At 39.8% G+C, this 27,355-nt stretch overlaps 5 non-coding genes across 5 annotated transcripts; 4 read left to right on the forward strand and 1 right to left on the reverse strand.

Annotated features, from left to right (window-relative positions):
- The first annotated feature begins 942 nt into the window (after positions 1 to 942).
- Positions 943 to 1,014, forward strand: TRNAA-AGC (transfer RNA alanine (anticodon AGC)). The gene has a single exon. It is a non-coding gene; the product is annotated as a tRNA-Ala (tRNA).
- A 4,332-nt stretch (positions 1,015 to 5,346) lies between these two features.
- On the forward strand, positions 5,347 to 5,418 carry TRNAA-CGC (transfer RNA alanine (anticodon CGC)). The gene has a single exon. It is a non-coding gene; the product is annotated as a tRNA-Ala (tRNA).
- A 10,255-nt stretch (positions 5,419 to 15,673) lies between these two features.
- Positions 15,674 to 15,746, forward strand: TRNAF-GAA (transfer RNA phenylalanine (anticodon GAA)). Its single transcript has one exon. It is a non-coding gene; the product is annotated as a tRNA-Phe (tRNA).
- Positions 15,747 to 19,140: 3,394 nt separating this feature from the next.
- TRNAA-UGC (transfer RNA alanine (anticodon UGC)) lies at positions 19,141 to 19,212 on the forward strand. The gene has a single exon. It is a non-coding gene; the product is annotated as a tRNA-Ala (tRNA).
- A 3,657-nt stretch (positions 19,213 to 22,869) lies between these two features.
- On the reverse strand, positions 22,870 to 22,942 carry TRNAK-UUU (transfer RNA lysine (anticodon UUU)). The gene has a single exon. It is a non-coding gene; the product is annotated as a tRNA-Lys (tRNA).
- Positions 22,943 to 27,355: the final 4,413 nt, after the last annotated feature.

Genomic DNA, 27,355 nt, shown 5'->3' on the forward strand with positions numbered 1-27,355 from the left:
TTTCACTCTTCTTGATTAGGATGGTTAGAGGTTTGTCTATTTTGTTGACTTTTCAAATAACCAGCTTTTTTCTTTATTAGTTCTACTTTAAAAAAAACTCATTTTCTGAGTTGGTCTTTATGAACCCTTCCTTCTTCATTCTTTTTGGCTTATTTTGTTCATTTTCTAACATCTTGAACTGAGTGTTTGATTCGTTATTTGTCATTTTATTAACGGCCTTTCCCTCTCTGATTGGAGAAGTATTATTTACCACATTACCTTATTATGTCTTTTGCCCGTACAAGCGACTTCTCCAATCTTATCTGAGGCTCTGTCGGTTTGTGGGGCTGAAAGCGAGAGGCTCAGAGACTCAGAGAAGGATGTGGTTAGTGAACCAGTCCCACCGTGCGGAGGGTTTTACAGAGGGTTAATGTGCATCACAGGTGTAGCCTTCTTAATGGCCTTCAATTCCACCCCCAAGGGGGGCGCGATCATAGCCCATGCGCCCTCTTTCCTCGGCGACCAAAACAAACAGCTCTCCATTTGTCCTACCGTCTTCTCTCCCCTCTGGAGCTCATATGGTCTCTATTTTTGCATCCCCCGCATTATACTTTGTGGCTTTCTGGCAGCCCTTTCAAGCGGCAAGGAAAGAGGAAAGGAGGGAGTGAAAATAGGAGAGAAAATATTTCATCCCGTGGTTTTCTAGAGGCGTCAAGGAAGTGACTCCAGACTGATTGGAGCGAAAAGGTCCCAGGACCACCAATAAGGGCTTTCCGTCTAGAATGCAACTTACTCTTTTAGCAAAGCATGTCATAGGACCTAGATTTAGGTTCCAAATTTAAGATTTCGGAAATAAGCGAAATTAGGTAGATTGGACTTCAGCTTAATATTAATTCTTGTAAAACCTACTCAAAATGGCTATGTTGTGTTTTGTATATATTCCCGAGAGCACAGTTGGAGCGAGGGGGTGTAGCTCAGTGGTAGAGCGCGTGCTTAGCATGCACGAGGCCCCGGGTTCAATCCCCGGCACCTCCACTTTTGAAAGTTCTTGTTTTTCTCCCCATTTTACCTTTTTTCCCTGCTCAAAAAGAAAGTAAACCGATTTCGCAACTATTTGCTATCAGTATTGGCGCTGCCCTGTTTCTACTTCTCGGGTTTGGCAACACCCAGGGTGGCTGCGAAAGGAGGAAAAGATGGAACGAGAAGACAAAGTCTGGGCCCATCCAGCAGCTCGAGATTCCGGAACAAAAAGCACGTCACAGTATTATTCATAAAGCAGGAAAGAAGAGATAAGGATGGGAAAATTTAACAAAGGAAACACATGGTCGCAAGCCAATTTTTCTTAGTTTCTTTTGTTTTCTGAGCCGTTTTGGCCATGATCAGACTGAAGGTTGAGCAAGAAGAGAGCGTTCCAAAATGGGAAATCGAGAAATTTATTTTCATCAGTGGATGTGGAGAAGTCACACTTAGGCAGCAATAGCTCCATTGGGAATACATTGAGCAATACCTTGGGCTGAAGATTTCAGAAGTCACAGATTAATTTCCAGTTTTGTTCTGTCTTTACTTTTACCTGAGAATAGGATTTAACTAGATAATTTAGATGATATACAGAAGTAATTTTATCTGAGACTGTTGCACCCTCTATCGGAAAGGAATTTTCCAGACCCAGGGTCAGTGTGGTCCTTGGACCAAAGGAGTTGGTGGTACCTGAGAGCTTGTTAGGAATGCAGGATGTCAGTTCCACCCCAGACTTACTGGACTAGAATCAGCATTTCGACAGGATCCCCAAGTGTGTCCTTTGCACGTGAAAGTTTGAGAATCACTGGTTTGAGTGCTATGATGTGGATTTAAAGGGTATATATTATAAATATATGGCTGTATTATAATTTTTTGCAACTTCCTACTCTAATGTAGAAAAAACAATTGCAAAAAATGTATTTCTATTGTTGAACAATTTTTGTATTCTAATAATTGACACTGTTTCCCCTCTCATGGTAATATGATATTTATTAATATTAATTTTTGAATCAATATGCATAATTGAATTAGATGTGAAGTTTCTTTTTAATAAAAGTTTTGCAAGTTTTGCAATCAAGACGGGGCTAGCTTCCAGTATAAACTAGGAAGTTTGTATCTTTGTTTCTGCTCGGCAACATCTTAAATAGGATAAGATCTTTCTCGAGTTAAAATGCCTTCACTTTGGAATTTACCTCTTCAAAGGAAGAATAAGAGCTAGCACTCAGGAGCCAGATTTTCTTTAATAGGAGTAATAGGTCATTTTCGGTTCTGTTGATATATTTTTCTCTCTTGTTTTCAAAGTACAATTTTACAATGTCATTTTGCCACTTGTATCTACTGTGTCAGGAGAAATGTATTCACATGCTCCAACCATAGAAATCCATCAAGTTGCAAAAGGCAAATAGACTAAACTTGAAAAAGAAATCATGAATTCTTACCATTGCTTTTATGTATTATATTAGGGCTCAGGTCCAAATGGAAATTTTTTTTCCCTTCCAACCATAGACTTCTCCAAGGAAGTTCACCTCTGAAATTTAAGGGAGAAGAGGATAGAGTGGAAAAGCCAAGAACTTAGTATGAGAAAACCATAGGAAATATAGAGTGGAAATTTCAAAAAAATTATATGCCAATAAAAGCAACATGTGACAAATGGAGGTACTTCTTTGAAGGCTAGCTGTGTCTAACTTTGGCCCAGGACAAAAAGGGCTCATTTTAAAGTACATTGTAGATGAATTCTGGAAATTCAACTATGTTTTATTTAGGGGCTCTATCCTTCAACAAGCTTTTGTTTAGCTTTCTTCAGGGAGGAATTAAAGATTAAGGACCTCTGAGAGGAAAGGGGAGGTGGCCATGTGTGTGACACCCTCTGTGAATGTGTGAGAGGTCACAGTTGGGCAGGACCATTGGCTGCATAGGAATATGGAAGCAGACAATATCCACTAGGCCATGCAGTCACTCTGACTCAAAAGACAGTGATTTATTTTTTTCAAAGACATATTTAATAGGAGAATAAAGAATACTTAATCCTTTACTGCCTACTCTAGGAACAGTTTCTTCATATTCAATCAAGGTGGGGAACTTAGAGCAATATGACTAAACCTCTCTGTCCAGGTCAGCAAATCAAGATGTAAACACCGAACATCATGAGTGTTAATTCAAATTCCAGAGCATTACATAAAACCTTTTTACATGAATACTTTATCCCTTTTGGTCTGTCAACTTTGTGTGTGTGTGTGTTAGCTAACACCTCTACTGTGTCACATAATTATTCTTCTAGTGGTGGGAACAATTAAGATCTAGTCTCTTAGCAAGTTAAATGTTTACAACACAGTTTTGTGGTCTGTAGTCTCTGGACTGTGTATTAGATCTCCAGGACTTATTTGTCTACTAGTTGCAAGTATGTGCCCTTAAACAACATCTCTCCAATTCCCCACCCCTCAGGCTCTGGTAACCACCATTCTACTCTGTTTTTTGTTGTTGTTGTTGTTTTTAAGATTCCACATATACGGGCTATCATATAGTATTTGTCTTTCTCTGTCTGACATCTCACTTAACACAATGTCTTCAAGACCCATCCATGTCTCTGATATATAACATCTTCTTTACCCTTTCATCCTTGTCTGTCATTAAAAGATGGCACCCAACCAGTTACAATTTTCTCCCTGGTTTTAGATGCATTAGAAAAGCACTTCATACATCTGCTAATTGCTGATTATTTTCACAGAAAATTGATAAACAATTTTGGTGTTCAGTGTACATTGGAGTAAACAGAAAAAAACAAAATGAAGCCAAAACTCCTTGTGAGGAACTTCTGTTAATGTAACTGTAGTTAGGCTTCTCCAATTTCAATGACTCTGGAAACTTTCATATTTGTGCTTTCACACTCAAACAGCCTAGTGTAATAATTTCCTACTCATCCTCCTGGACTCTCTCTCTCTCTCTCTCTCACACACACACACACACACACACACTCATATACTAGAGCTTGCAGAATTTTGTGGGTGCCTCTTCCCTAGCACTCAATTTCAGTGAAATCTGCCACTTCTGTCTCCTCCTATCTATTCTACCAGCCCCATGAGCCAACTGAGAGAGAAATTCTGCCAAACCAATAATGTCCTCTCAATTCCAAAAGATATTCAATGATATATTTACTAGTATAGGCAAAGACATAAGATGAATGAGGAGGATATAACGCATACTAGGAGTCGTACCAGAAAACGAGTCTTTCTGGGCCTTCTATGGAAGTTTCAAGGCCATGATGCTAACCAGTGCTACTGCTAGGGTTCAAGATCAGACTAAGAAGCATTTTTGTTTGTTTGTTTGTTTGCTTTTGTTTTTTGGCTTTGCACAACTATCAGTAAAAGAGTTCCTGATCGCTAATCTCAAAGGACGTTTTCAGTTCTCATTCTGCTCCCTCTCTGTGTGCTGTGCCTTCTGAGCACTGCCACTCCCGTGTATTCGTATCAGAGTGCTGAGTTGAGTTCACTGCGCTACACTGACAGGCGGGAACCTATGGGATGGATCTGTTAAATTCAGCATGTCCAAAACCATCTCCTCGGCATAATCTCTTTTCCATTCTGAGGAAGGAGGAGGAGGAGGAAGAGGAGGGGAGGAGGAGGGGGAGGAGGCGAGTAGGAGGGGCAGGAGAAGGGGGAGGATGAGCTCCCCAGGGTAAAGGCCTGGTCTGGTGGTTAGGACTCCGAGCTTTTGCTGCCGAGGGCACAAAAGAACAATAGATCTCTTTTTTGCTTTTCTTCCTGTTTCTTGGATGACTGGGTTCTCTCTTATGTGCCTCCCACTTTGTTTCTTGCTCTGTAAACCCAGTAGGTATCTCCAATCTGTGTCTAGATACCTATTAACTTGCTTTTAATCAACACTTCTTTCCACCGCTGAATCTGCTGTTTAGTGCGTGCCTTGAGCACTATTCTCCTAGACTATTCCATGAACCTTCTTAGTTGCCATCAGGATGTAATAAAGATGAATAGACTGTTGGGAATGAATCGCTGGACGAATTGCTGGTGGTTTTTATTTTCACCTGGGTTTTTCCCATTAAAATCTTGCCCTTAACATTCCTGTGGAGCAAACAGCAAATAGCAAGAAGTGTTTTATCCAAGGAAAAGTTCGTCAATTTTCTGACACACGTTTTCAATATTTTTCGTTCCACTTCAAGTTTTATTTGATAAAGAATCAGTATCACCCACAGCTCCCTGGCCTTCTCTATCTTAAAGCAGTCACAAATCCTGCTCCGACATTCAGCACTGCTAAAACAACAAGCACGGCAGCTGGGGAGATGGGCCCACAGAATACAGTGAGATATTTCTTGACGGACCTCCACGACTCTCCCAAGAAGGGGGTGTAGCTCAGTGGTAGAGCGCGTGCTTCGCATGTACGAGGCCCCGGGTTCAATCCCCGGCACCTCCAGCTGTGGGCTTTCGGGAAGCCGTGAGATTCAACTGATCTTTTCCCTGATTCCTTTACCCATTGCCTGCTCACAAGAAAAGTAAACATATGATCCAAGACGTTCATTTTAATGCTGCACTATTTAGACTTCATGAGCCTCAAAACCACTCGAGTCAGCTGACAGAGTAGAAGTCTATTAGTTTCCCACGGAGGCTATAACAAATTACGACAAACTCGGTGGTTTAAAACAACAGAAATTTATTCTGTTACCCTTCTGGAAGCCAGAAGTCCAAAATTAATATCACTAGACCGACATCAGGGTGTTGGCAGAGTGCTGCTATCTCCAGAGGCTCTAGGAGGAGAATCCATTCTTGCCTCTTCCAGCTTCTGGTGGCGGCTGGCATTCCTTGGCTTGTGGCAGCAATACCCCAATCTCTGTCTCCGTGGTCACACTGCCTTCTCCTCTGTGTGTGTGAAATCTCCCTCTGCCTCTCTTTTAAGGACACTTGTGATTACATCAGGCCTACCCGGATAATCCAAAGTAATCTCTCCATTTCAAGATCTTTAATGTAATTGCATCTGCAAAGACTTTTTCTATGTAAGATAACATTCACAGGTTCTGGGGATTGGGGCCTTCTATCTTTGGGAGCAATTATTCAGCCTACTATTCATAAGATCCCCTAAACCCAAAACAAGTGTGCTGTCATAACTTTTCACCTTGGCTTCTATTTTCCACTATTACTGAGAGAAGAGAAAAAGGAGAAGAAAATAAGAGGCTTGAGGAAAAATTGCTTTAGTTTCCTTTGTTTTATGTGAAGTTTTAGGATGAGAAACAGAAAGTCTTCCATCTGATTAGCCTCTCCATCACCAAAAGTCTAGTCCAAAAATAAACTGGAGAATACTAGTTGAACGAGTGGGTGTTGCTACCGGAAAGGACAGCTGTCAAGAATCTAGCGTCCTGCCAAACATGAACAACAAAAAAAAAGAATCAGCTTTACACGACTCAGCTTACACATGCCAAATTGCTATTTTGTACTACCCAATTTCCTTTTATTTTGTCACTCATCCATTGTTCCTTCTTTTCAAATCTCTAAATAAGATTATGCCTGGAAATGTCAGTTAACAACAAATATGCTACCATGAAGAAGCAGCAAGAAAATTTTTTTTTGGTATGTATGTCAAAATGGAAATTATTAGCTGCCAAAACAAGAAGACATGTAGTTCACAAATGTCTAAGATATTTTCACTGTAGCGAAAAACCAGCCATTTCCTCTACTGTTTCCTGCCCATATAATCACTTCTGCTTATACTTTCCAGGCACTCCTCAAAATTTCTAGTCCATTGATGGCCCCATTAAAAGGCCATTATAGTTACAAATCCATCACTATCTCTGCCCATCTTCACCGCTGAATATTAGAGAAGGAAGGGAATTCTGTCTCCCAGCTTTACTCTTTCTTTCCCTCCTCACCTCTCAGCTCTGAGAAAGAAATTCAATCTCTTTCAAATGTCCTTAGTTGATTAATTCACAAGCAAGGAGTGTGAAAGGAAAAGAGAGCAAAACACCACTAAATTCTAATATAAATTGGGAAATTTGCATGTTTGTCTCTGCTTAGCAATGTTTTCAATATGATGGGAACCACTTGAGAAGCACCTACTGTCCAAATCTTGGGATCATTTCAGAACACTGGGTTGCCTCTCCCTCAATAACCAAAAACTGTGGAATATATAATTACTTGGACAAACAATATTTTTCTAAACTATTTGAGAACAATTTGCAGATATTATATCTTTTTCTCCACAAATCTTCTTATACACTTCCATCGTAATCTTTTTATTTTATACATTTAATATATATTTCTTAAGAGTAAGGGCATTTCCTTACCACAGCACAATGATCAAATTCAGGAAACTTAACACTGATAAGGAGTCTTTTCTAATATACAATGCATATTTAACTAATTTTACCAATAAAATACTTTATAGAAATTTCTCTCCCAAACTAGGGTCCATTCCAGAGTCACATATGAATTTAGTTACTCCTTAGTCTCCTTTAATCTGGAACGGTTTCTCAATCTTGCCTTTTGTGAGATTGATATGTTTTTGAAGAGCACGTGCCAATGATTTTGCAGAATATTCTTCAATTTATGTTTTGATTAGACTAAGTTCAGGTTATGAACATTTGGGAGGAATATCACAGAAATTATGTTTCCCTCTATCACACCAAGGGGCATGTGATGTCAGTTTCTCCCATTGTTAGTGATGTCAGTTTTGATTACTTAGTTAAAGTTGTGTCTAATAGGTTTGTTTCCCCATAAACTCATTCCCTCATAATTAATAAGTATCAGTAAGGGATACTCTGAGACTATATAGATATTTCGATCCTCATCAAAAGTTTACCTATGCTTTTAGCACTGATCTATGAATTTGCCAGAGTCTATTATTATTCTGATGGTAATTTTATAACTTTGTTACTACCTCTGCATTTATTAGTTGGCATACCACTGTAAGGAAAAATTTCTCTTCTTCCATATTTATTCATTTAAGTATCCAAGGATTGCAATCATTTATTGTCATTATTCATCTCACACGGCCCCAGATTTGACTAGTGAGAGGCCCTTCAAGTTGGTTTCTGGATCCTTTTGAATTGTCCTCGTGATTTTTTTTATTTTTGCGGTACGCGGGCCTCTCACTGGTGTGGCCTCTCGCGTTGCGGAGCACAGGCTGTGAACGCGCAGGCCCAGCGGCCATGGCTCACGAGCCTAGCCGCTCCGCGGCATGTGGGATTTTCGCGGACGGGGGCACGAACCCGTGTCCCCTGCATCGGCAGGCGGACTCTCAACCACCGCACCACCAGGGCCCTGTCCTCGTGATTTTTGAGCAGTTATATTCTAGCACAGAAAGATAACTTAGGATCATCTTGTACTCTCCCTCATCCAGTCTTAGAGTCTGTGAATCCTACAAGTAGCTCAGTTTCCTTTTAGTGGGGATTGGTATTCAAAAATCAAGATATGGGACTAGCATTGCTTATTGCTATTGAGGTATTAGTTTTTCTAGGCCCTGTTAGCAGACAGATGTGGAGGGAAAATGACAGAAACACAAACAGACACACGTGCACACGCACACACACACACGCACACACGCATATTTCATATCCAGAGACAACAGGGCTATTTGTTACTTACCTCCTTCTCTTACAGTGAGAGCCCTGAATTCCAACAATATATGTGTTCATTTTCCCAACCACACAAAAGTAAATTCACACACACACACGCACGCATAAAAATAAATAAAATTCACACAAAATATCAGAATTAACATACCCTTAACACTACAAAAAATAACCCTGCTACATAGAGGTTATCATTTGTTTGCTTTTTTTTTTCTTGTTTTTTTTTTTTTCTACTTGGGATAAAGTACTGTGTAAAACATTTATTTGGATGTGTTCTTTCTTTTTCTCTTGAATGAGGTTATGTTATCCTTTTGAAATGCAGTTAGATTTTTTTCTATTCATATTCAATTTTGCACTAGTTTCACACACACTTGAGTCAGTATTATTTTTTGACTATGTAAAACATTAATGTTTCCAAGAGTCAAAATAAGTCAGAGAATAATATTCAGATAAATTGTGGGAGAATGTTGTGTCCCGTGACTCACCCAAGTGATGGAATGGAAGCACAGTCCAAGCAATCTAATCTGATGGGGACCCAACTTTGTGATCAGATTCTGATCACAAGCTGACCACAAATCAAGAACAGTGCCTTTCTTTCTACCATTAAGGTTCCTTTCTCCTGGAGTAGCCATGCCTGAGAGAGGATAAAGTGTAAGGAGTTTAGAAATAGCAGAATTGAACTTAAGGTGGCTTATTTTGATAACTTGGTCTTCAAAGACGCAATGCTGGTCACTAGAAGGTCACAGAGAGTCTTCTGAGAAGCTGATAAGAGTGAGGGGGTATAGCTCAGTGGTAGGGCGTGGGCTTAGCATGTACAAGGTCCTGGGTTCAATCTGTAGGACCTCCACTTTTGTATTTTCTTCTTACCCACATACCCTAAGAACTCTTACTTCCTGAAATATCTTTGTCAAACTCAGTCGTCTTGGCTATGGCAATTCTTTCTTAACCTTTTTGGGACACAGGGAGGAATTGTGCTCCTTCACTAAAGTTATCTGTTGTTTGCTCTATTATTGACTGCATCTCTCCAAGCACTCTCAGCAATCACTAGCGTGTGGGCCACTGTCAATAGGTTACAAAAAGCAAGTAGCAGTTTTCCCAACCACCCAATTTCCAGTTGTATGGAATCTGAAAGGCTTAGCAAACGCGGGTCTGTGTGGCCTAATGGACAAGCCATCTGATTCCTTGTCAGAAAGTTAATCACTTAAGTTCTTCTATGGTTCTTTTATTCTAGCTCCTTCCTAACCAGAATGAAGGAGGCTGAGAAGATTTCACTAAAATATTTCACTAGATTTCACTGCCAGTGGTTGACGACGGTGTGCTGGTGGGCACTTTTTGGCTCAGAGCCCCTCAAACTCTGGAGCTTACATAAAAGTCATTTAACTACAAACAAATGACAAACAAGGAAAAGATAGCAGTCACCTCAGCAGAAATCTGTAAAGGGAAATAGTACTTCTCTGGGTGTTCGAAGAAAGTTTCCAGTATGAAATGGCAAACATTCTGAACTCTGGGGTCCAAGATCAATCTAGGGGAAAGTTCATTTCTTTGTTTCCCACAAATAGAGAAAGAGCTCTTATTCTCCCAATCCCAACAGATCATTTCCAACCTTACTCTACTTACTCTCCAGGGACACCCTCCTTCCAAACTACTGAACAACCTGTATCTCCAGATCAGAGCTCTTTGCACAGCTTCAGATTCTGGTATCACAATGCCTAAGCAGAAATCTACAGGATACACCGTCTTTTTTTTTTTAACATCTTTATTGGAGTATAATTGCTTTACAATGGTGTGTTAGTTTCTGCTTTATAGCAAAGTGAAGCAGCTATACATATACATATATCCCCATATCTCCTCCCTCTTGTGTCTCCCTCTCACCCTCCCTATCCCACCCCTCTAGGTGGTCACAAAGCACCGAGATGATCTCCCTGTGCTATGTGGCTGCTTCCCATGAGCTATCTATTTTACATTTGGTAGTGTATATATGTCCATGCCACTCTCTCACTTTGTCCCAGCTTACCCTTCACACTCCCCATGTCTTCAGGTCCATACTCTACATCTTTATTCCTGTCCTGCCCCTAGGTTTGTCACAGCCATTTTTTTTTAGATGCCATATATATGTGTTAGCATACGGTATTTGTTTTTCTCCTTCTGACTTACTTCACTCTGTATGACAGACTCTAGGTCCATTCACCTCACTACAAATAACTCAATTTCATTTCTTTTTATGGCTGAGTAATATTCCATTGTATATATGTGCCACATCTTCTTTGTCCATTTATCTGTCTATGAACAATTAGGTTGCTTCCATGTCCTGGCTATTGTAAATAGTGCTGCAATGAACATTTTGGTACATGACTTTTTGAATTATGGTTTTCTCAGGGTATATGCCCGGTAGTGGGATTGCTGGGTCGTATGATAGTTCTATTTTTAGTTTTTTAAGGAACCTCCATACTCTTCTCCATAGTGGCTGTATCAATTTACATTCCCACCAACAGTGCAAGAGGGTTTCCTTTTCTCCACACCCTCTCCAGCATTTATTGTTTGTAGATTTTTTGATGATGGCCATTCTGACCAGTGTGAGGTGATACCTCATTGTAGTTTTGATTTGCATTTCTCTAATGATTAGTGATGTTGAGCATCCTTTAATGTGTTTGTTGGCGATCTCTATATCTTTGGAAAAATGTCTATTTAGGTCTTCTGCCCATTTTTGGATTGGGTTGTTTGTTTTTTTGATATTGAGCTGCATGAGCTGCTTGTAAATTTTGGAGATTAATCCTTTGTCAGTTGCTTCATTTGCAAATATTTTCTCCCATTCTGAGGGTTGTCTTTTTGTCTTGTTTATGTGTTCCTTCGCTGTGCAACAGCTTTTAAGTTTCATTAGGTCCCACTTGTTTATTTTTGTTTTTATTTCCATTTCTCTAGGAGGTGGGTCAAAAAGGATCTTGCTGTGATTTATGTCATAGAGTGTTCTGCCTATGTTTTCCTCTAAGAGTTTTATAGTGTTTAAATGTTTACATTTAGGTCTTTAATCCATTTTGAGTTTATTTTTGTGTATGGTGTTCGGGAGTGTTCTAATTTCGTTCTTTTACATGTAGCTGTCCAGTTTTCCCAGCACCACTTATTGAAGAGGCTGTCTTTTCTCCATTGTATATTCTTGCCTCCTTTATCAAAAATAAGGTGACCATATGTGTGTGGGTTTATCTCTGGGCTTTCTATCCTGTTCCATTGATCTGTGTTTCTGTTTTTGTGCCAGTACCATACTGTCTTGTTTACTGTAGGTTTGTAGTATAGTCTGAAGTCCAGGAACCTGATTCCTCCAATTCTGTTTTTCTTTCTCAAGATTGCTTTGGCTATTTGGGGTCTTTTGTGTTTCCATACAAATTGTGAAATTTTTTGTTCTAGTCCTCTGAAAAATGCCATTGGTAGTTTGATAGGGATTTTTTTTAAAAAAATCTATTCTTGTTTTTAGCCACCAAAGGGAAAACCAAGCCAGCAAACTGCTAAACATTCAGAAAGCAGAAAAGCAGTCTCTTACTCCATCTACAGAAGCCAAGAAACCTGGAGGTTTTCCATAATGCATCCTCCCCTTTTTTTATTCTCCAGAAGCTGTAACTGTCCACCAGGCAGTCACAAACCACCTGTACAGCCAATCTTGAGGTCATCCATTTGACTTGTGAGGGACTCATCTATATTTTTCTGTGCCTGTACTAGGAGTGAAGAGACCATGGCTTTGTCTGTCGGTATCACCGACTGTTCAGTGACAGTGGCTTTCCACAACCAGAGTCTTCAGACCCTCCTTTTGAAGCAAGAGCATCGTGTGAGGAGTAAAGGGGCCTGTTGCAAATGCCAGGAAGAGTTTCTTCAGGAGAAAGTTGTGTTTCAATAAGCTTCTAAGAGTTAGAAATATGTGCAGCAAGCAAACGGGAACTTTCTCAATTTCTTAAAAAAAATAAGATGCTTCCACAGTCTCGATTGTGTTCAACCTCAAAGCTGCTGCTTCTACTGTTGACTCTGCTCCCACCGCATCCACGCCCCCAAACCGAGGCATCCCTGCAGCTTCCAAACTACCAGTCCCAGAGGTTCCTGAATTTCAAATGAAATCTCACCCTCACGTTCGTCCCCCAAAGCTCTCAGCCTGTCTATCCAGCAATGGAGAGTTGCGAGGCACTCCCGAAGCCAGAACAGTCTTCGACATAAAGAGCCAAATCCTTTTCTGGGAAAGCCTACCTCCCTTGAGAGAAAAAGATCTCATCTCTTCCCTCATACCCGGACGAAGCCACGGAGAGACGTGGAGCTTAGACACCCCCCCCACCTCGCCCCATCAACTTCCCCTCACATCCTAATCATTTTGAGGATGCTTTTCCTTTGCCCACTTCCTCTCTGTCCCTTTTCTCCTTTTCTTCCTCCACTTCACCCCACCCCGCCTCTTCCCTCTTTTGGCACTCCTCTCCTCCCTACTGTGTGCTCCGGAATGAAATTTGCACAGTAGCTTAGCGCACTACTAGTCGTATTTACACACATTTTAATCTCTGTATTGAGACACTCATGTGTAGCTGATATTTTAATTTCCACATTGCTTTCTAATTCCTTTCCTTATGTTCCCAGATCAGCCTTTCCCCAGCATAGGCTGATGCTTGGTCTGGTGGGGGGCTAGGTGCATGGCTGGGGCTAAAGCCCTGGGTAGATAGAGAAATGCTGGGGGGAGAAAGAATCAGTAAGAGAATCTAAAATATTTTTAGTGGAAGTCATCCAAAGACTTGCATCCGAATTTCCACTCACACCAAATTTTGGCTAAAGGCAAAAAGCTCGACCCTTTCAGAATTGGAGATTGAGATTTCAGAACCTGTCCAGATGTACACAGGGGTTTATTAAAATTCACTGAGCAGCTGGTTCTTGGGTGCTGCCCTTTCCTCATTCCAGAGATTATTATTTCTGAAATCCTGAAAGCCCCTGAAATTGTTTCTATTTTGTTTAACAAAAGGAGTCCTATGTCCTGGCACTGTTCACTTCTTATAAAAAGTTCCTAATGCTCACAGATAGGTAAAAAAACAATTCTTAGCCAGGCACCAGTCTGCAGACCACAATCTGAAAAGCACTAATGAAGAGATAAGATGTACTGGAGGTGATAAGGTATCCAAGGAGATCCTTTTTCTTCTTTTCTTGTTATTTAAATTGAGGCTTAATTAATGTAAACAAAAATGCATGAAGTTTAATGATTCAGCTTGATGGGTTATTACATATGCATACACCCATGTAACCAACAGCTCTGGCAAAGATACGTGATTTTTCAGCCCCCAGCTGCTTCCTTGTGCCTCATCCCAATCACTGCCACTCTCTGACCTCTATCACCATAGATTACTTTTTCTTGCATTTTGAAATAATATAAATAGAATCATACAGTATGTACTCATTTGAGTGTGGATTCTTTCACTCAATTTTTTAAAAGTTGGATATATCCATATTATTCCTAGTAGCAGCAGTTCTTTTTCATTGCTTGGTAATATTCCATTGTGTGAATACTGTGCATCACAACTTTTTCATTCATTTTTCTGTCAATGTACATTTAGAGTGCTTCTAGTTTGGGGCTGAAATGTCTAATGTGGTCACTAGCATTCCTATATTTGTCTTTCAAGGGAAATACTCATGCATTTCTCTTGGGTATAAATGCAGCTGTGGAGTTTTGGGGGCATAGCTTACATGTATATTTAGATTTAGTCAGTGTTTCCAAATAGTTTCCCAATGTGTGTGCACCAGTTTACGGTCTCATCAGCAGTTGTGTGAGTGAGTATTCCAGTTGCTCCACGTTCTCAGCAGCACTTGATATTGTCAGTTCTCTTAAGGTAATTGATTCTGGTGAAGAGAAGTATTATTTCATTTGGTTTTTAAATCTACATTTCCCTCATAGCAAATTATGTTGGGCACCTTTTAAATTGCTTATTGGCTATTTTGGGTATCCTCTTTTTGTGAAGTGCATGTTAATTTGCTCTTTCTTAATGAGATTTTAGTCTTTTTCTTAGTGTTTTGTAGAAGTTCTTCACAGATAATGGTCTTTCGTAAAACATAAGTGTTGAAATATCTTCTCTCAGACTGTAGTTCATCTCTTCTTAAGAAGGAGAGGACTTGAAAAATTTTGTAAGAATAGGAAAGAGAGAAAGAGAGAGAGGTTGAAGTCAGAAAAAAAAAAAGTTCCATCTGGAAATCTTTCCTGGTGGTTGCAGAAAAAACGCCTCCAGGCAGTTTGCTGGGGCGGGAACCTCGGAAAGCGCTGATAGGATTAAATGTGTTAAGAGCAGAAACGGTGCTATCTGGCTTGCGACCCTTACATTTCTCCTAGTGTAGCAGCTTAAGAGGATACAGTCTAGAGGTTTAAGAAATGAGTAGGATTTGAGGCAGTGGCTTTTCTATCTGGCCAACTACCGTATCTTTGAAGACCCCCCTCAGAAATATGGTTACTATTTCAAAGATGATCTTCACGACCTTTCTGTCGTGAGAGGTGTAGTTCAGTGGTGGTTTATCGTTTCCTTACGAGAGGGCTGGAAACCATACACGTGCATCTATTTTTCTCCCTTTACGCTTTGCTTGCTCACACGGAAATAGACACATTATCCGATGGATTGCCTTTAAATGCTTCCGGTTTCTACTCTCTATGTCTCCGCACTAACAACCACGTGTCAGCACAAGGAAGACAAGGGAAAGGAAGTGACTAGAAGAAAAGAATTGGCTCCTTCCGGATTTCCTGAAGCCGAAGCAAGAAGCCCGTCTCCATATTAACGTGCCCAATAATCCTTTTAGCCTTGTCATTGAAGAGCAAGAAAGAAAAAGAACCGAAAGTCGAGGCTCGATAATTTCATTTTGAATTGCCTTAGTTTTCTGAGCTGTCTTTGAGTAGTGGAGTAGCCGAATCCATTTCTCCCCCTATACTTCCCTTCTCCTCTACCAACCCATCCAGTCTCCTAAAACTGGATCCTATTTTTAGACATGGATTTCAGGGGAGCCCATATACTTTGGGGCGAACGAATGGGTGATGTTGAACAAAATAAAAGTAGACTGGCCCCCACAAATGAAAACTTTAAATTTTGAGAGAACAGCTAAGCTAAGCGTTCCCAGGTGGCCGAAATAGCTCAGTTGGGAGAGCGTTAGACTGAAGATCTAAAGGTCCCTGGTTCGATCCCGGGTTTCGGCAGTGGTGTTTTACTGTGGTGTAATTTATTAACCCGTTACACGACAGTTATGCCCCAATTCCCAAAATCCATATATAACTACAATTTTTACGGCTTTTTGTAAGCGCGATCAAGGTGTGTGTGTGTGTGTGTGTGTGTGTGTGTGTGTGTGTGTGAAGTGTCTTCCACGAAGTGTTTCCTGACAGTGATATTTTATTTAAAGTTTCAAAACCTAGGAAATTATTTTCCTAGGAGCTAGGAAATTCCAATATGCTACATGGCCTTGCACTTACAATTCATTTCTGCCTTTATGTTGTGTGTGTGCGTGTGATCTTTTTAATCACAAGAATTGTTGTTGTTGGTGGTGGGGAAACCTGAAGAAAAAAGAACTACTACACTGTGTAAGTGTATATATGTGGGTGTGGTATATGCAAGGAAAAATTTCCAATCAGAAAATATTGGTTTGTATTTTGAGTCCACCCCGTTTTTAAACTGCTAGAATAAGGAGCTTTGTTGAACATCATTGAACTTTTAAACAATTACAAGAACATGCAGAGTTTTCTTTTTGACAAGACATTCATTCCTTCAGCCTTCCACACCTGTCTAGAATTTGCACATCTTAAGTTATTTCTGTTTTGTTATCCAGGAAAGAATGAGAATAAGAACTTCTTTAAGAATTATTCTCTTGAATTTTCACAAGGGGACCTAGAATACTGAAAAATGAAAGCAAATGGACAGTAAAGATGTCAAGACTCAGGTACCAATACCCCATTTTTTCCTTTTAATTTTGACTTTATTTCTTGAAACTCTTTGTTAGGGATAATAAGTCACTCTTGTGTCATTCTGAACTGTTTTCTTCTTTTCAAATTTCTGTGTCACTTTCATAGTGTCTGTTTTCCACCGACAACTCTTGGACACTTTGAAAGAAGAAAATAAAACACTATTTCAACATCAGAACTGCATCAAGTTGCAAATGGAAAATTGGTACAAACTGAGAAGCAACGTCAAGGTAGGGACACTCGCTGTACAGGAACTTGGCATTAGAAACTTATCCATTAACAATCTATCCCTCCTCAATTCAGAAGCTTGCATTTTATTTCATTAAGAAGTATTTGATTGGACAAACAGCATCATTGAGTATTTTATTGCCTAACACAGTAATGATTCCTTTATATTCTGTTGAAGTGGGAGGTCTAGGGTAGTTCACAAAACATAATTAGCCTCACATTCAATATCTAAAAAATGAGGCTAATGATGTCTATGTAAAAAGGGATACTGTAAATACCAAAGGAGATCATGCAAGTGAATGCTTTGTGTCATGTCCACACATAGTAGGAAACTGGTAGACTGTGCTCTATATTCCTTGGTTCTGGTGTTCCCAGAACAGCATCTAAACATGTCATGTCTTCTGTAGCTAGGGATGTCAAATAGCAATATAATAAAGCCATAAATGAGTCACTTTTGTAACTTTACATTTTCTAGTAGTCACATAAAAAATAAAAATAAGTGGTCTTCATTGAAGAAGAATATTTAAATAACTTGGTATATCAAAAACATCATTTAAATAAATAGTCAATCAAAAAATTATTAGTGATATAGTTTACATTTTAAATATCATATTAAGTCTTTGAGGCCTGATATATATTTTACACTTACAGCACATCTCAATTTTTAAGTGTTCAATACTCAAAGTGGCTAGTGGCTACCATTTTGGACAGTGCAGGGTTAAAGATACACATCATAGATTTTCAGATTTTCTGAATTGAGTATATATGGCATGAGTGTGTTCTGTCACTCAATTTAGAAGTTTAATTCCTGATAAGAATTCTGTATTAAATGAATCCATAGTCTGAAGATGGCTATAGACTTTTTAAAAATTGAAGTATAGTTGATTTACAATATCATATTAGTTTCAGGTGTACAACATAGTTACTCAACAATTTTTATAACTCTAAATATTTAATTTTTAAAATTCTCACTTTGTTCATGGGGCAAAAAGAAAAAAAAAGGCATACCTTATTATTATGGATTCCTGAGACCCCAATAGACATGCAGTTTTCACCAGGTGTAACACAAAATTATGACCAAGCAGTGTTTCTGAAAACCTTCCTAATATTGGAAAGCATCATAAACCTAATATTTTACCACATCAAACAGTCAAGATAATCCTCCTAAGCACTTCATGGGCTAAAAATTTCATGAGCCAACCGAAAGGACAGATCTGTCAGACAAACCATATTCTTTCAGCTTCAAAAGGAGCTCAATGTTATTTTATGAATATTGGCAAAATTCCATAAATGAGCAAACCAGAAGGAGAAAGGGTTAGCCACTGGAAATCTGGTGCCAGGAAATGGGTTCTCTTGCAGTCTTTTTATATATTTCAAAGAACACAGTCTTAACCACAATAAATCCCAGGGTTCAAGAGATGTCCGGGAGCAAATTTATTTTCCTACGAATATCACTAATGAGAATACTTTTCTGTCTTTATCCATCCTCCACATAGTTGTATCTACTGATCACTCACAAATCCAAACCTGGAGGCAGGGGTAATTGTGTGAGTTCACCATGTAACGTTCTCACAAGTGTGCACCACATAGATCTTGAATTTAACATGAGCAAGGCTTGCCCATCTTCTCTGTCTTCCAAACTTCCTCCCATTTCCAAAAGAATTTTTAAAACCTACCCCTTTTCTGCACTTTCTTCTGTTTGGTAATGACATAGCTTTTTTCCCTCCCTAAATAAGTGCATGAACAAACAAACAAACACATAAATAAATACTTTTTTTTCCCTTTATCCCTAATGTCTTGCGGCTATTTGTCTTTGGTCTCGCTCTCATAATTTAATATTCCTCTCCATCCCTGAAGCTGTTGTTTCATTCATGCCTTATGAATGCTTATGAAGAAGAGATTTTGGATTATTGGCGGGGCCTGCTAAATTAGCTGGGTGCCTAGATTAGAAGAGAAAAAGAGCCCCTTACATTGCAATGTTGAATGCATCGTTCTAGGGTTTTTTACTGCCTGTGGCTTTCCTCCATCAAATATGGTCCTTAATATTCCAATGGAGCAAACAACCAAGATCATGAAGCATTTTAGGCAGGAAAGAAGCTGAATTTCAATGGCCTTGTGTCTCAGGTTAAGACATATCTGGAGGAAATCAAAAGGTCCAAAAACTGGGACTTGATTTGATCTCTTGCCAAGCATAATAGGAGACCCCAACTATGTTTTAAAGCTATGGTGGCAACTTCTTTTGGTTATCTGACACGTTTCCAATCTTTTGCCTTCCACTTCAAGTTCTGTACTCAAAAGCATCAGTATCCTTCTTTGATTCCTCTACCGCCTAGACACCCAAGGATCCAGAGCCTCAGGAAATAAAATTTATTCCCAAAGAAGCATTAATTATCCAAAACTCCGGCGGGGAGGGGGTGTAGCTCAGTGGAAGAGCGCATGCTTTGCATGCATGAGGCCCCGGGTTCGATCCCTGGCATCTCCACCCCTTGGTTTCACTTTTCCCTCAAACCTCAAGGAATACAGATTTAGTTCTCCTAACCTTTTTTTCCCGTTATAGTCCTGTACACATACAAAGTAAAACATAACCCAATGGATTCTGGTGAAGTCCCTCCTCTCTTGCTGTGAGCCTCGACCTCACCAAGACGACTTCGACAAGCAGAAGAAAGACAAAAAGGAAGTGGGAGAAAGAACGGGAGGCCAACAGGAACAGTCTCGAAATCTTGGCCATGAGATTAAAGTCATGACAACCTACACACCGAACTATCTAGAGTTCAGCCTCTGAAAACCATTTCAAATTAAAAATACTTGGTTACTGCCTTACCCCTCTTATCTTCCATGTCTTGCATTCCAAGCTCAACACATTAAACAAACAACAACAACAAAAACACTCATACCTACGTATGAGTACGTAGCTATACCTACGTATAGCTCAGATGGTGAAGTCTAAAGACAAAGGCGGTCCCTCTTTCTACCTTGCGCTCTTCTCCTACCACTAGCACGTGGGGATCCGGACACTGTAGCCTCCCCGCCGCGCGGTCTGAAACCTCCAATACCACCGGGATACACTAAAATCAGAAACTCAACCGCAGGACTTCTCTCAAGTGCTCCAACCACGGAAAGAGCAGCGAAGCTCTCTGAAAACCGCGACAGTCAGACAAAACGAAGGGGATCTTCCTTCGGGAAAGCGGTCTCAGCTCACTTCTTTTACCGGGAATGGGCCTGCTTGTTCCCCACGTACCCAGAGGAAGTGCAGCAGAGACGCGTAACTAACCGCCTCTCCGCCCATCTGAAACTAACGCCAACCTAAGCACTCGTCCGCTTTTTTCCTCCTCCACCTTCCTGTGGCCGCTGAAGCCGCGGACTCCACGCCTGCCTGTCGTTATCGTTACCTGTATTCTGCTCTCGCACTAATCTCCCTCCTGGTGTTAACTTTCCCAAACATATCAGCCCACTCATCTTGGAGTCTCTAAAGCCGAGAACTGCCAAACCTGGCTGACTTTCAGAATCATCGCGGGGAGCTTTTAAACAAGGTCGATTTCTGGCTTAGCCCATCAGAGATAAGTCAGAATTTCCTCCAAACCTAGTACCTGAGTTGACTGTCGGAACAAATTTTGGCTGAAGGTGGGAAGCGTCTCCCCTTTCCACAGGGACAATGGGATCTCAAGAACTAATTTGGCAAACGGCGAGTTCATTTTGCACATCGGGCCCAGCGGCTGAACCTCCCCCCTGGTGTTCTTTCATTCAAGAAAAGGATTCCGTATATACTAAGAGGGGCAAAAATCGATGCAGCATCCTGCTGTCTGTTCTTGTCCCCAACTTGGTCTCTGTGCATCTCAGAACCAGAGCTGCAAGAGCCCGGGAGACAAACCAATGCCGGATTTCCCAACCATGGTGCTGGCCCAGGCGTTGACAAGGGTATTGTTTTTATTAGTTTCTTCCTTCTGTTTGCCTTAGGTTTCTTCTGCTCTTTTTCCCCTTGGCTATCTCAGTGAAAACTTAGATGACTAACTTGTGATTTTTCTTTTCTTGTATGCACTGAGTGCTATAAATTTCCTTCTCAGTGCTGTTTTAATAAGTATCAGAAATTTTTAGTGCTGTCTTAATGTATCAGAAATTTTGATACATTGTATTTTTATTTCATTCTATTTATTTTTAAATCTCCATTGAGATTCCTCTTTATTCCGTGGGTTATTTAGAGCTGTGCTGTTTAGTTTCCAAGTGTTTGAATATCTGCCTCTTATCTTTCTGTGACTAATTTGCACTGTGGTCAGAGAACACACTGTATCTTTCAATTCTATTAGATTTGTTGAGGGTTATTCTATGTCCCAGGATATGTTCTATCTTGGAATACGTTCTGATGGATTTGAAAAGAATCTATACTCTGCTTGTATTGGATGAACCATTCTATGTTGATTGGATTCCGGTGGCTGATAGCATTTTCAAGTTTTTCTATATCCTTGATCATTTTCTGTTTAGTTGTTCCATCAGTTATTCTGAGAGAGACGTTGAAGTTTCCAACTATAATAGTGGATTTGCATATTTTATCTTTCAGTTTTATCAGATTTTTTTTTCCTTCACATATTTTGCAGCTCTGTTGTTTGGTGCATACGTATTTTGGATTACTATGCCCTTCTTGGTAGATGGGCACTTGTATCATTATATGATGTCCTTCTCTGCCTCTGATAATTTTCTTTGTTATGAAACTGACTTTATTTGACATTAATATAGCTACTCCTGCTGTCTTTTGATTGATGTTTGCATGACATGCCTTTTTTTTTTTTATCCTCCTAACTTCAAACTGCCTATATATTTACAGGTTATATTTGAGGTGAATTTTTTTGTAGACAGACAGCATATAGTTTGGTCATGTTTTCTAATCTACCCTGTGAGTTTAATTAGTTCACTTAGACTATTTACATTTAATGTAATTATTGGTATGTAGGGCTTAAGTCCGGCATTTTATTTTTTTTGTTTTCTGTTTGTTCTCTGTTATTCTTATTGTTCTCTTCTCTCTTTTTTTGTTGCCTTTTTATGGACTACTTGTATATATTTTGGAATTCCATATTCATTTATCTATACTATTTTTTATTGTATCCTTTTGTATAGATTTTTAAAAGTCATTACTGTAAGAATTCCATTATAGATATTTAACTTAGACTGTACTGGTGTCACCATTTTACCAGTTCATGTGAAATGTAGCAGCCTTACCTCCCTTTCTGTCACTTTACTATTCCTCACTTGTAATATGATTGTCTTAACTATTTCTTTCACATACATTTAGACAGTGTTATACTTTTGCTTCAACTTTCAAACATAATTTTAAAAGCTCAAGACAAGGAAAGTGTATTGTACTTACCATGTTTTTTTGCTTACCATGTTTTTTTTCTTCCTTCCTGATATTCAATATTCCTTCTCTATCATTTCCTTTCTGTTTGGAGAACTTACTGTAGTCATTCTTTTAAGGTAGTTCTCTGGCAGCGAATTATCTTAGTATTCCTTTATCTGAGAATATATTGATTTTCTTTTCATTCCTGAAAGATATTTTCTCTGGATATTGTATTCTGGATTGATAATTCTGTTCTTTTTTTTTTTTTTTTTTTTTTATAATTCTGTCCTTTAAGCACTTGGAAAATGTTGTACCACTCTTTCTGACCTCTATGGTTTCTGATGAGATAGATAGCCGCTGTCATTTGAATTGTTTCTCTATATGGGTAAAGTGCCATGTATCTCTGGTTTCAAGATCTTTTTCTCCCTTTGTTTTTAAGAGTTCAGAAGTCTTGGTTGATTTTTTTTCCCCAGTCAACTGATGAAAGAGACTCTCTTCTAAAAACCACATAAAATCCATATCTTCAGGTTAGCAATCCCTATTCCAAATGGCTTCCCAAGACTGTCCCTTGGGGTTGGTAAATTTATCATGTAATCATTTCACACCTATAAAGCAACCACATAAAATCCAAATCTTCAGGTCAGCAATCCCTATTCCAAATGACTTCCCAAGATTGTCCCTTGGGGTTGGTAAATTTATCACTTAATCGTTTCACACCGATAAAGCAATGAGCAAAGTTTCAATCAGTGTAAAATCAGGATATCATTTCCCCCTAACTCTTCCTGTATGAATAAAGATAAAACAGAAGCAGGACGCCTGAACAGGGACTTGAACCCTGGACCCTCAGATTAAAAGTCTGATGCTCTACCGACTGAGCTATCCAGGCCCACAACGTTGGCTCTTCCCATAGTATCTTATCTATCTTCACACATTTGGACAATTCATTTTATCCTTCATGTATTAGTTCCCAAGTCAGATTTCTTGGATTTTCCTCATTGCTAAGAAGATTCTGTTTGAGAGAGATGTTATAATCGTTAGGAACATTTTCCTTCCTCTTCTCTTCTTTGTCTTCCTTCTCTAGGTTTTCAGAACCAGAGATGCTGCATCCCCTAGACAAAGCATTGCCAAGTTTCAGACTACATTGCTAGACAAAGAGGGTTTCATTTCTTGCCAAGTACCCCACCTAAATTTCTCCAGGCAACACTCACACTATTTCTGTTTCTCTCTCTCCGCATTGTCTTGTACATATTTCTTGCAGCCTTTATAGACAGAGGGAAAGAGAGTTGAAGGAGGAGGAATTTGAAGATGCAAGAAAGTGTTCCATAATGGGTCCCTTTCTGTTGATGGATGAAATTGCCCCCAAACATTCCTTGGGCAAGGGAGTTTTGGAGCTGGCTGATGGGAGGGTGGGAACCAGGTGGAACAGCTCATGCTGGCCAGGCATTCTGCCCAACGTGGTGTGGATTTACATTCTTCAGCTTCTACTGGAGCCAGTAGCTCTCCAAACAGGAAAACAACAAGGGACCATTATCCAATCTATGCTTCTCATTGAACCCATTTCGAGAAGGAAAGGGGTTTAACTAAAACAATTTCATAGGAAACAGCAGAAGGCATTTTCTTGGTCTAACCAGACTCATTCAGTCCAGGCCCTAGCTCTTACCCTCCACTGCTCCTGTTTGAGCTTACAGATTTTTCTCCCTGGAGGATGCGCCATTGTATCTTTGAGATGGAACAGGTCAGAACGTACCAAACTCTGAAGCTCCCTCTCCTTACACTATCATCATCCCTGCATTGCAGACTTTAGTTCTTGGCTCATATTTCTCCACTGAACTTGCATCATCATTAACTTGCATCAGACTTAGGTAAGAAAGCCTTCAAAGGCTGTGTCACTTCTGATCGCCTCACCGTTTATTAATTTTAAGTAATTGTTGTCAGGAACTTGATGCAGTCTTATTCCCTTTGGGGCAGGAATGTTATTAATGAGATCTTCTTTCCAATGAAGTTAGAAATTTGAAAACAGAAACCTACCACGTTTCAGCTTTCAGGTTTGAAAACAGGTAATCGCCAACTGGCTACGTGGCCTAATGGATAAGGCATCTGATTCCGGATCAGAAAATTGAGGGTTTGAGTCCCTTCGTGGTCGCTTGCTTATTGCTAGGCAAGAAACGGAATCCTTTTCATTTGACTTTCTAAGGGCTGACCTTGAGAAGAAAACCTGAAATGAGGCAAGAGTCTTAAAAAACCAAAATTAGTATGCCCACTAATTACCAATACCTTGCGTTTTGTCATTGGCATCTAATCACCAGATAATACCCAGTAGTGAAATACTAATGCATGTATAGTTATTGATACCATAATGACCCTGGATTTTCTGGCTCAGAATCCTTCTCTAGAACTGGTAGACAGTGGCCAAGAAAAGGATAGGAAGGGGAAGAAAAGTTGACTGCAAACATTTCTCTGGAGAAAGCTGGGTTTCAAAGAGTTTCTATCTAAGAGTTAAGAATATGTGCTTGGAGGGCTAGGGGAGATACTAAACCCTGAACATGCACTTGCAGTCTGGACCCTCATAGTGAGAGTCTGATGCTTGTCAACTGAACTATCCAGCTCAGGAATTCAACTTATCCTGAGAATTTATTCAAAGCTAATAAGTGGATTATTCTCTAACCTTTCTATTTGCCTTCGTTATAAATACAGGGCACCAATATTTAAGAAATTCACCTGGCAGAGGGATCCTCCTTCTACATTCAGCATAGCTTCCTACTTAGCAAATCTGAACAAACTTGCAACAGGTAGAGATTGAATCAGTAATCAAAAAAACCTTCCAACAAAGTAAAGTCCAGGAGCACAGGCACATTCAGCTAAACTGCAAGACATAAGATTAACACACAAAATAAGTTGTTTTTCCCTACACTAGCAATGAACAATCTGGAAAGGAAATTTAAAAAGCAATTCCATTTACAATAGCATCTGAAAAAATAAAATACCTAGGAAAAATTTAACCAAAGAGGTGAAAGACTTGTACACTGAAAACAACAAAACATTGCTGAAAGTAATTGAGGAAGAGGGGTACGGAATTTCAGTGGGAAGCATCTCTGTTCCTCCGTCTACTGTCTTTTTCATGACTCAAAAATTATGAGACTCAACAAAAATGTCTGTCAGGTTCTTTATTTTCCCTCTTTTTTCCATCTTTTTTCCCTGTACTGAAGGTGATCTTCCTCTTAATGTTGGGTTAGGCCTCTTTTTCTTAACTGTTTTTTTTTTTTTTTTCTTTTTTGGCTTCATAGTGTGGATTGCAGGGATTGACCCTGCATCCTTAGCAGTGAAAGTGCAGAGTCCTAACCACTGGACCGCCAGGGAATACCCTAGGCCTCTTTTTTTTTTTTTTTTTGGTGGAGATTTAGGATGGACTCCCCCCCCCACAACTTTTCCTCTCCCATCCCATCTTCCTTTTACCAAAACAACCACCCTATGTGGAACCAAGGTCTATGGAATAGAACTGGAACAGCTGTAAAGGCAATGCACTGAAGCATTGGTTTTCTTTTCGTATGAGCGGGGAAATCATGAGAAAATGAATGAAAAGGTGCAAGAAGGATTGGGTTACAGAGTAAAGAACACACATGGAATTACAGGGGTTTTACTCAAGACCTTGTATGTGGAAGGCACCTGCTTAACACTAAAAATCACCTTGCCCTAGAAATTCTTCATAACATATCAGTGCCATTTTTGGATGGTTTTGAGAAACCTAAAAGTTGGCAAGGGAAAGTCCACTGAGATAAATTTCACCAATGTAAAAATCATTAAACCAGATCCTCTCTTGTATCTCTGGTCCAATATTCTGGAACAGAAAAAGCATATTAGGCAAAACTAAGGAAATCTGAATAGATTGTAGATTCCATTTTTAAAAATGTATCAATTTGAGTTCATTAACTTGGCAAATGTATCATCCTACTGTAAGCTGTTAACAATATGGGAAACTGAGTGCAGGGTATAGGGGAACTCTCTGTAATGTCCTCTCCATTTTTCTCTATATCTACAACTGTTCTAAAGTTCAACTCTTTTTATAAAATAAAATGATCTCTCTTTTAGATACACAAGAGAAGAGAGCATTTAAAAGGATTTAGAGCAAAGGTTTTGCTGCAGAGTGAATGCATTTCTAACAGGGCTCTTGTACCGGTTAGCGCCCACATTCAACAGGAGGGTGATTTATAGGACCTATGCCACTGTCTGATTTCTATGATGATTTTAAATAACATTCAACGAGGCTAAAACAAAAGAATAAGCATGTGATTAGTAACATGCTCCAAACGAAAGCTGGCTTCAGTAGGCTTTTGTGTATGTATGTATACATGAAATTATGCGGAAAGTGAAAGAGTCTACACCAGAACCGGGTCGTGAATCCTGGGTCCTCAGACTAAGGGCCTGATGCAGGTCCAATTGGGCTACCGAAGAGTACGAAGGTTTCAGTAAGAATCTATTCAAACCAAAAACGTTTAGTCACTGCTTAATCTTTTCCTTCCACTCTTTCCCTTGTATTTTCAAGCCAAACATGCTAAAAACTAGTTGATGGCAGTTGAAATGACCAAACACAAAACTGCGTTTGGAATTTGTTTCTAAACTCAATGCTGCATCCGGATACGTATAACGTCGACTTTCTAAAATCTCTAATACCGGGGTCTACTGCTCCAGAGATATGCAACCACAGGTGCGCCCTTGAAAATGCTCAGTCTGTGTTTGCCGTGACAGAAAGTGGAACAAGGCGCTCTCAGAGTCACAAAATCTTGGGCAAAACGGGACGTATCTTTTTGTGGGACACACGCTTTCAAATCACTTACCTTAGGAAGGAGCCTTCTTCTCTTCCCGAGGGCCTGCAGAAAGTGTAGCAGAAATGCCGGGATTGGTCACTTTCTACCTCCGAGCCTCTCCATTGAGACCCATCTCCAAACTAGTCCTCTTCTATCTTCTTCCTCTGCTGCCTCTTTTCTTCCCCTTCATTGGCTTCATCCTTTTCCCTTCCGAGAACCAGGCCACTCTCCCTTCTCCAACACCTCTTCTGCTTATTCCACTTCCCAGCCTCTCGTCTTTCTAGCATGGTGATAGTATAACCCATCCCGGTCGGTACCTGTCCTCTCCTCCCCATTCCCTCTCCTGACAGAAGGTTTAGGATTTTATCCAAAAATCTTACCTAGCTTAACAGTCGCACCAATGTTTGCCTAAAGTTGGGAGGTGTCGACGTTCTGCGCCCTGGGTACTGATGAAATTTTCAGACTTGTCCAGGCATAGGGAAGGTTTACAGACAGCG

The sequence above is a fragment of the Phocoena phocoena genome, chromosome 10 (genome assembly GCF_963924675.1).
Source record: "Phocoena phocoena chromosome 10, mPhoPho1.1, whole genome shotgun sequence".
Taxonomy (NCBI): domain Eukaryota; kingdom Metazoa; phylum Chordata; class Mammalia; order Artiodactyla; family Phocoenidae; genus Phocoena; species Phocoena phocoena.